The 9,038-nt window shown below is 33.3% G+C and overlaps 1 long non-coding RNA gene across 2 annotated transcripts; it reads right to left on the bottom strand.

The window, feature by feature from the left end:
* Window positions 1-4,722: 4,722 nt before the first annotated feature.
* Window positions 4,723-7,649, bottom strand: LOC133816456 (uncharacterized). Of its 2 annotated transcripts, XR_009885256.1 has the most exons (6): window positions 7,324-7,649; window positions 6,244-6,413; window positions 6,064-6,166; window positions 5,809-5,977; window positions 5,664-5,731; window positions 4,723-5,411 (listed from the first exon to the last, which is right to left on the bottom strand). It is a non-coding gene; the product is annotated as an uncharacterized LOC133816456 (long non-coding RNA). The 2 variants fall into 2 exon arrangements; XR_009885255.1 differs by having other exon boundaries at window positions 6,244-7,649.
* Window positions 7,650-9,038: the final 1,389 nt, after the last annotated feature.

Raw genomic sequence — 9,038 nt, forward strand, 5'->3', positions numbered from 1 at the left:
ATGATAGAATCCAAGTGTTGTAGTCATTTTCATGATATATTATTGATTTCCCTAATTGAACTGTATAAATTGGACTTTAAGGCAATTGAGCTGAAATTCTGGTTATATATATTGTAATTGAGATTTCATGAGTTTTGGCAAAGCATTGTAGATGGTAATGATGGTTTAGCTTGTTCGTTTGTGTTTGTTTCTTTTTGTTAGTTTAATTTGGTCTTTACTCGAGGGCGAGTAAAGGTTAAGTTTGGGGGAGTTTGTTGAGTCTAGTTTTTATCATGTTTTGGTGATGTTTTTAGTAGTCTTTTATTTTGTTTTTCCTTCATTTAGTGCGGGTTTATGCTTTGTTTGTTTGTCTTTGTAAATATCAGGAAGAATTGAGAATGTGGAAGAAAATGTCAAAGAAAGGGAAGAAATAACCGAGTTTTCCATCATATTTTGATAAAGAATGGTTCTCAACACAATTTGGAAGTGTTGGTGAAATTTTGGGATGAAAACTTGAAGAATTGAGAAATCCCTTAAGAGCCACGGCATGAGCAAAGTGGAGCCGCAGCTAGGTGGGAAACAGAAGCAATGTTTTTAAGGAAATTCTCGGGCCGCGGCATGGCTAGGGAGAGCCGCGGCATAGATGGGCACTCTGCCCAGAAATCGTTGATGCGGGCCGCGGCATAGCCACATGATGCCGCGGCATTGAGAGGATCTTCTGCCTAGGAATTATGACACGGGCCGCGGCATAGTATATCTAGGGCCGCGGCCCGCCTCTTTAAAAATCTGAAATCCTAGGTTTTAAATGATGAAAAGGAGAAGAAAAACGTATGTACGGACGAAGGGAGAAGTTCTGGTTTTGAAGGCTCAAGCTTAGAGTATTTTTACATGTTTTTCTTCCTGATGTTATCTTTAGTTTTTGTTGTGATTAGTACTATGACTATGAACTAATTTTCTGTTTAGGATGTTCAATTGAATCACTTGAATCCCTGTTATGACCTAATGCAATTTTAATTTCTTTCTTCTTCAATCTTCTTCAATTCCATATGACCTGTTCTTATAGATTGATTATTGATTGGCCATCTTTAGTCAGATATATATGTTATTAAGTCAAAATCTGAGAAGTGAGATTTAATTCTGTTGTGGTTATATTGGACATAATTTAAATTTAGAACGAAAGTATCTGAATTAATTGTGTAACTGTTATTAAGTTGATTGAGATTAATGCTACCTTTGTGGTTCAATTGACCATAGAAATATAGGAAATTGTCACTTAGGTTGAGTTTATAATTCATAGTATGATTATAGGCTGCTGTATCAACTTGTTAATTGAATTAGGTAAAAATAAGAAGAATTCACAATTTGCATTAGGGAATAATAGGGAGGATAGTTGATGAGATTGAATATCCTAATTGTTTCTCAGTGATTAAATTAAAAGTTTTACTATTAGTTATTATTCTATTTAATTTTCGATTATTATTTCTGCACTTTATTGTTTCTTTTGCTGTATTTTACAAAAATCAAGAATTTCAATTCATCAAATAGAACAAGAAATTAATTGACTGGTAATTGATAAATCAGTCCTTGAGGACGATACTTGGTTTTACCATTTTACTACGAATTTGCGACTGTGTGCACTTGCATAGCAAAATTATCGCAACAACATGCATGGTTATTCTTGATGCATGTTGGATGTGTAAATGTAATGCACGAGAAACATGTGATTAGGACATGCTTTGTATACTGAGTATGATATTGTTTAGAGCTTGAACCTCTGTGTTTATGCATGATCCTAATTGTGCTAGTATTTGTTAAGTAAGCATGCTGAATGCCCTATATTCGGATAATGGATATGTGATATATGTTTGGTGGCATTGCTTACTTGTATATGGCACTGACTAGTCAGGGACACTGACCTAAGAGTCAGAACGGGATGAGCGTCCTAAACGCAGGGCCGAATGAAGATTAAATCTAATCGATATCAGCATTGAATGACTCATATGGGGTATTAATGGTGGACTGACCCTAAGGTCGATGAAATTTATAAGCGCTTGGCTAGTCTAGCACTAGTTACTCAGAGCCAGGGCCTAAGGCCTAGGTGACTGCTTGTCACATGGCTAGGGAATGATGTTCCAAGGTTATGACTCTATGGTCACGAGGAAGATTATGTTGGTGACTAATCATCATGCACCTATCCTATCTAAGCTAGTGAAATGATCACTTATTTACTCTACAGGTTTATGCTGGTGACTACTTCACCAGATACCTATCTTGTTTAAGCTAATGAAAGGATCACTTATTTATAAGCCCCGGTGACCCTATCGTCACATGGCTATTGGGAACGGAACCCACCCTAGTTACTGCTCCACTGTCACTCTTCTATCGGGGTTAAAAGCCCTGAATGGTTGTTATGGTCATTGGTTGATGTGTTATACTCAACATTACGTGGATTTGTTTGCCTGCTGGAATAGGGCTATATCTGCTAGGCGTGTGCCTTATTATTTGATGACATGTTATTACTGTTCATGATCATATTAAGTTTTCTTGTTGGGCTTCAGCTCACCGGTGCTATGTGGTGCAGGTAAAGGCAAAAGAAAGCTGGACCATCCTTGAGCTGGAGAGCTTAGGTGACGATGTGTACATATGCGACTGCTCGACCGCCACGACCGAGGGTTGAAAGAGGAACTAGGGTTAAACCCTATTTTGCCCCTTAGATCGGCCTGTTGTAAATATTTTACTATAATAGACTCTTAAATTATATTTTTGGGATCCCAATGTATACAGTAAACGTTCTAATGAAACGTTACATCTTAACCAAAATTTTTAATCCCTAAACCGCTAATCATACTTAGTTCCACGATTTTGGCCAAATGACTCGATTAGCGAGTTTAGCACTGGTTACAAGGCACACTGTAACTGTCCCTTGGGTTTGGGGCATTACAAGTTCATTTTTTATCAAGGAAGATAATAGCATTCGAAAGGCAGTATATTATATATGTAAGCTACTATCAGGAGCAGAATCACAGTGTACAACTATTGAGAAATTAGCTTACTACTTGGCGCTAGCATCAAGAAAGTTTAGACCCTATTTTCAAGTTCACCCCATAAACTTTTCAACGAACAGACATTACGACAAGTCTTATAAAAACATGAAGTCGCTGGTCAACAATGAAGGACCAACCATTGGTAGATTTTGTAGCTGAATTCATTGATCTCCCAGCATGTGAGCAGACGCTAGGAACACAAGTGAAAGTAGAAATTCCCACCTGGAAGTTGTTTGTTGATGGGTCTTCCAACGAGCACAATTTTGGGGTGGAATTGATTCTTATAACATTAGAAGGGCATCAGTTTCACTGTGCAATTAGATTTGGCTTTATTGCCTCCAACAATGAAGTTGAATATGAAACACTGCTCGCAGGATTAAGACTAGCCAAGGATGTAAGCGTGAAATCACTAGAGATATACAGTGATTCACCGTGGGCCGTTAATCAAATCGTAGGAGAATATCAGGCTAGAAGGTTGAAAATGGTCGCTTATCCAAACAAATTAAAAGACTTGTTGGCCCAGTTCAAAAAGTATACATTGCAACATGTACCTCACGACCAGAATTTCAACGCTGACGCATTGTCCAAGTTAGCAAGTTCAAAAGATATGCTAAACATAGTATTTGTCACACATTTATCAACCCCCAGCATACAAGTAGATGACTCTGCCCTAGTTATACATGCAGCTGATACTTGGATGATCTCCATCATCCAATACCTTGACCAGGGAATATTCCAAGCAAAAAGAAATGAATAGAAGAAACCATGGAGATAATCTGTCTAATTTATTCTAGTGCATGGAATTTTGTTTCGACATGAATATTCTATGCCCTTACTGCTATCCCCAAAGAAAAAGCTATGGAACTATTACAAGAAGTACACGAAGGGCTTTGCGGAGAGCATGCTAGGGGCAGAGTTTATCAAAGAAGATTCTACGATAAGGGTACTTCTGGCCCACAATGAATGAGGATGAAACAGAATATGTGAAGAAATGCAACAAGCGCCAATGATTTTCCAAGATACCATGAGCAACCCCAAATAAGTTTACATAAATGCAAAGCACTTAGCCATTTGCAGTTTGGGGAATAGACCTTATCAAATCTTGGCCAACAAGAAAAGGGGGTGTGAAATACACAGTAGTAGTTGTCGACTACTTCACCAAATGGGTAGAAGCTAAATCGCTCGCAACAATCATAACCAAGAAATTTCTAGATGTGTCAAAAGCATAGTGTGCCAATATGGATTGCAAAAGATTATAATATCAGATAATGGCATGCAATTCGATAGCGACCTTTATACCGATTTATGTGAATGACATGGCATAACTAAAAGCTTACCTTTTGAACAAGGGCTGGTCAGTTGTTTGATTGATCTCTTATAAGTGTAAGATCGTTTGATCACTCGTACAGACACATATTTGTCCATTTTTTACGATAAATAAAACGATATGTGCACAGCCAGTTATTCTTGCAAATTATTGTACTTTTTACAAGTATTTGCTCATTACCCGTGTTATTTTGCTATAGTTTGATAATTATTTATAAGTACACGAGTAATAATGTTCAAATAGGTTTTGGTCTATGGCCAGTGACCGAGCACCTTATGTTACTCAATCACTTTGGGGGCATATACGTTACTAAGGCAAGCAAAACATATGAAAATATGTAAACAAGCGAACAAAATGAGGAAAGCATGCAACAACACTTTCAATATATATCAAAATTTATAGCTTTTGCACAAAAGTATACAGTGTTATGCTAGGCTCGGCCATCCGAGCAGATGTTATAGTAACAATTATAATATTAAAAAAGAGATGTCTTTACACCACGAGCAGTACTCCTCGGATGTAATTAAAAAACTGGCATAAAAGTTAAACTGCCTTGGGTAGTAAATTGTTTCAACACCACAAATAGGTTTTTCAGGTTTTATAATTACAAAATAAAAGAAAATAAATTATTTCACTGAGCAAGAGGATCTTGATGGAGTTGTTGGTCAATAGTTGCTCCAGCCTCCTCCTTTCCATTGATCGTCGTAGCCAAAGAAATCTCATGAGATGCAGGAGCATTTTTCTCCTCCTCCAATTGAGCGGTGCATCGAGCAAGCTCAGACTCCCTTATCTTCTTGGGAAGATAATCAAAGTTTGCACATTGATTTTTCATCCAAAACATGTAAAAGCAAGTGAATGTTGCACCTTGAAACCTTTCCAGGTTGCTCTCATTAATCTCCTCGAGTTGTTTCACCCTGTCCTCCAGCTCATTGGCCTCCTTCTGACTCGCAACCATGTCATCTTGAAGCTTGACCACCTCATAGTGGTTAGTCTTTTGATGCTATGTCTAGTGTTTTTGCCTCCCGAAGCGTAGACGTCAAAGGTGTTGTTTTCCCACATGACTGAAAAAGGTGTGAGCAAATTAGTTAAAGTGTACACATGAATTTATAAAGATCAACAAGGAAATATTCTAAGTATTATACCCAAACTACAGTTACTAGTCGCTACGATATCTAAGTTACTATTGCTACAAACATTATCGTCCTCGAAGAAATTTTAATTAAAGCTACTTGTTAGAAAAATAAAGTTGCCATTCCTATCGAATAGACTATTACGAATGGGAAACATATTTAAAAGATTTAAAAAATTCATACCGTTTTCATCCTCAGACGAGTCATATACCAGACTAGGATTCTCGGGTAGTATTGTTTTCCCCTTCCCACTGAAACAAAAATTATTGCATTATGAGAATATTGAGATAATGTTAGAACTTTAAAAATAAATAATATATTAACTTACATAACTAGTTAGCCATTTCATTGAAGCCTCATTCATGAAACACTCTTTTATCATCCTAATAACGTAGAATCCACATTGAATGAATTTTACTGGTAGAAGAGGACACTTAACACTTCTCCACACAACTTCCTTAGTTGTCGCATTATTTGTGTGCAAATTTTGAAAGACACTATACAATATAAATTCATAAATATATAGATACAGTTCAGTTTTAAATGAATTCAAGATTATAAAGTTAATAGGTTGGATTATTACCTAGAAATGAAAGATTTAATTTCGCCTGGTGGGAAATTTCCAAGAAAATCCAAATAATAGCATAATTGATGATCAAAATCAATTATTACAAGCCCAATGCTCACTAAGATAAACTCAAAAATTAAGTTATTGAAATAATATATAATCACAATAACTTAATGACGAAAGTACAAAACCTACCTCAAATGGTATAACAGTAACCACATTTGACCCTGATTGAATCTATGATGTGATTTGATACCCATTCAACTTGTTCCTCTTCAGTGGAGCCAATCTTTGATAGCCAAACTGGCTCAATGAAACAAAAAAAGTGATTTATCTCTCTTTCGACCAATTGAAAGTATAGAAACCTACATAAAAAAATATAGTAACCTTGTTAAATTCATAAAATAAGTTTTTAAGAACTTTTATCTATTTCAAATCTTTCTTACCTGATATATAATGATATCACATAAAATAAACCCAAAAGAATGGAAAACTTCCTAGATATATCGTTTTGTAGTTTACGATATTAAAGTTATGAGTGTGCTTGAAATATGGCATTTTATACAACCAAGTATAATGTCTGTGATGCAAAATTAGAATAATGATACTAGAAGCAACACAATTAAACTATTCAAAGAAGAAAACCTCATGATACCAAAAGCTAAATTGAACATCACGAGATTCCAAAATTACAAAAAGAGAATAAAATAATGGTGATTGAAAGCATAAAATCAATCATAAATGATACAAGAAAACTCAATACTTTAAGCAAAATGAATCACAGATATAAAAACACAAAATAATATAACTCAAAGCACTTGATAAACCCAAAGCAAAAATAAAACTATTTCACTCACTGAAGGAATATATATTAATAAAAGAAACCTAAATACAAAATTCCCAGCACTTATGGCTTCGATTATTTAAAATCACATATGGAAAATATAACAATAAGAGTAATAAACCAAAGCAAAAAGATTATATAAGTAGTGAGAGATAGTTACTGTGAGTGATAGCACAATAGAAGAACTAAACTTTGAACGAGGAGATTAAATTAATTTTTTTATATTGACACATTTATATATATATATATATATATAACATTTGAATTGATGAATCTAGGAATGGATTAAAGTAGCCAAGAAGTCTATGCTTATATGGCCCAAATACGTAATGCCTGATTCAAGCAGTACAATAACAATACAAGAACAAAAACTCAAACATGAGCAGAATAACAAGCAAAGATGAAAATCGAAGAACAAAAACAAATCCAACCCAAAATAAAGGCATTTGCCCCGATATCTAGTGATACCAGAGAACACAATAGACAATCAGAGTTGCTGAAGATGACTGGAGAGATTGTAGAGAAAATTGGAGGAGAAACAACGCAGGAGCGACTTAAGAGAATAAATAAATAAATTCTCTTTTCCAAATAAATAAACAGACCCTAATTCCAAATACGTAACAAAGAGATAGATTTTATCCAATCATTTTAGAGATTCCAATAAAGAATGTGTGATGGCTGGAGTGAAGAGAGTCTTTGAGAAGGGGTATGAGAAGAATATATGATAATATAATGCAAGGGGAGAAGGCGAACAAAATATCTGCAAACTAAAGGGAAACAAAGAATCTTTTAATTTTTTTTTCCTTAGACAAAAAGAAAAGCATTTCAGATTTAGCGGGCTTTTGCCAAAAAGCTACAGCCTAATCGTTTCCCTACTCTATTGTAATACATTTCAAACTCTATACATTTTTTTTCAATTTATTGTTAATTTAATATACTTATTGTAATAATTTATCAATGGAGGTATAATGATCTATTGTGGAAAGGGCTATATTTGGTATAGTGGATGATATGTATTTAAAATATTTTATTTTATATAAATTTTCAATTAAAATTAAAAAAATTATTTTACTTATACTATTATCACTAACAATTCCTAAATACTATAGGTACATTTTGGTGACTTACCATATCACAAATTGGACATAAAAATATAATAATCAATTAAATTAGCAATTAATATGATAAATTATTATTGTGACGACAATTGCAAATCTAATGTAAAATTATATTTTTTAAGAATACAATTTAATGTAAATATTAATAAATTACAAAAATACACATTTATTTTACACTCAAATAAATTATATATATTTATTATTAAAATAATTTATATATGTTAAAATATATAATTAAGTAAATAGCGTGATAGGTCGGTTGTACAACCTACTTACTAAGTAGCATGAGAGCTTGGTTGTACAATCGACCTACCATGTCATTTAGAAAAATTAATATTGAAAATAGAAATATAATTTTCTTAAGTTTTTTTATTATTCGATTTGTAAATATTATATACATTTTATTAAATTCTTTTCATTTTTTTAAATATAAACATAAAATATATATTTTTTAAAACTTATTTTTATTCATATATTTATTAAACTTAAAAAAATTACAATGTAATATTTTTTTTGAAAGGATTACTATGTAATATTATATTTTTTAAAAATTACAATATAAGGTAATTAATAAATCATAGTTAGTATATTTTAAAAAAATATATATATCAAGAGAATAGCATGGTAGGTTGGTTTCTAATGTAACGCTCTGCGTTTCGGGTACCTTTAAACGACTTGGGTCGGGATTTTTCCCCGAGTTAAAAATATTATTTTAAATAATATTGTATTTTGTTTGGAATTTATTTCCATGAGTTATCACTAGCCAAATTATGATGTTTGTGGTTAAAAGTCAAGATAAGACTTTCGGTCTTCGACCGTCACAAAAACCCTAATCGGGTAAAAATCTCGGAAAATAAAATGAAGAACTATGGAAAATATATTTTGGGCATAAAATACATTTATAAAAATTAATGTTTGGTAAAAAATAATAAACCTAAGAGGAAATGGAAATTTTAGGGCATTTTGTGTTAAATGCTTACTTTTACCGAATTGGGGAATTTAATTTTATAAATGGACCTTAGTTTAAA

This window comes from Humulus lupulus, chromosome 2 (assembly GCF_963169125.1).
Source record: "Humulus lupulus chromosome 2, drHumLupu1.1, whole genome shotgun sequence".
NCBI classification, from domain to species: domain Eukaryota; kingdom Viridiplantae; phylum Streptophyta; class Magnoliopsida; order Rosales; family Cannabaceae; genus Humulus; species Humulus lupulus.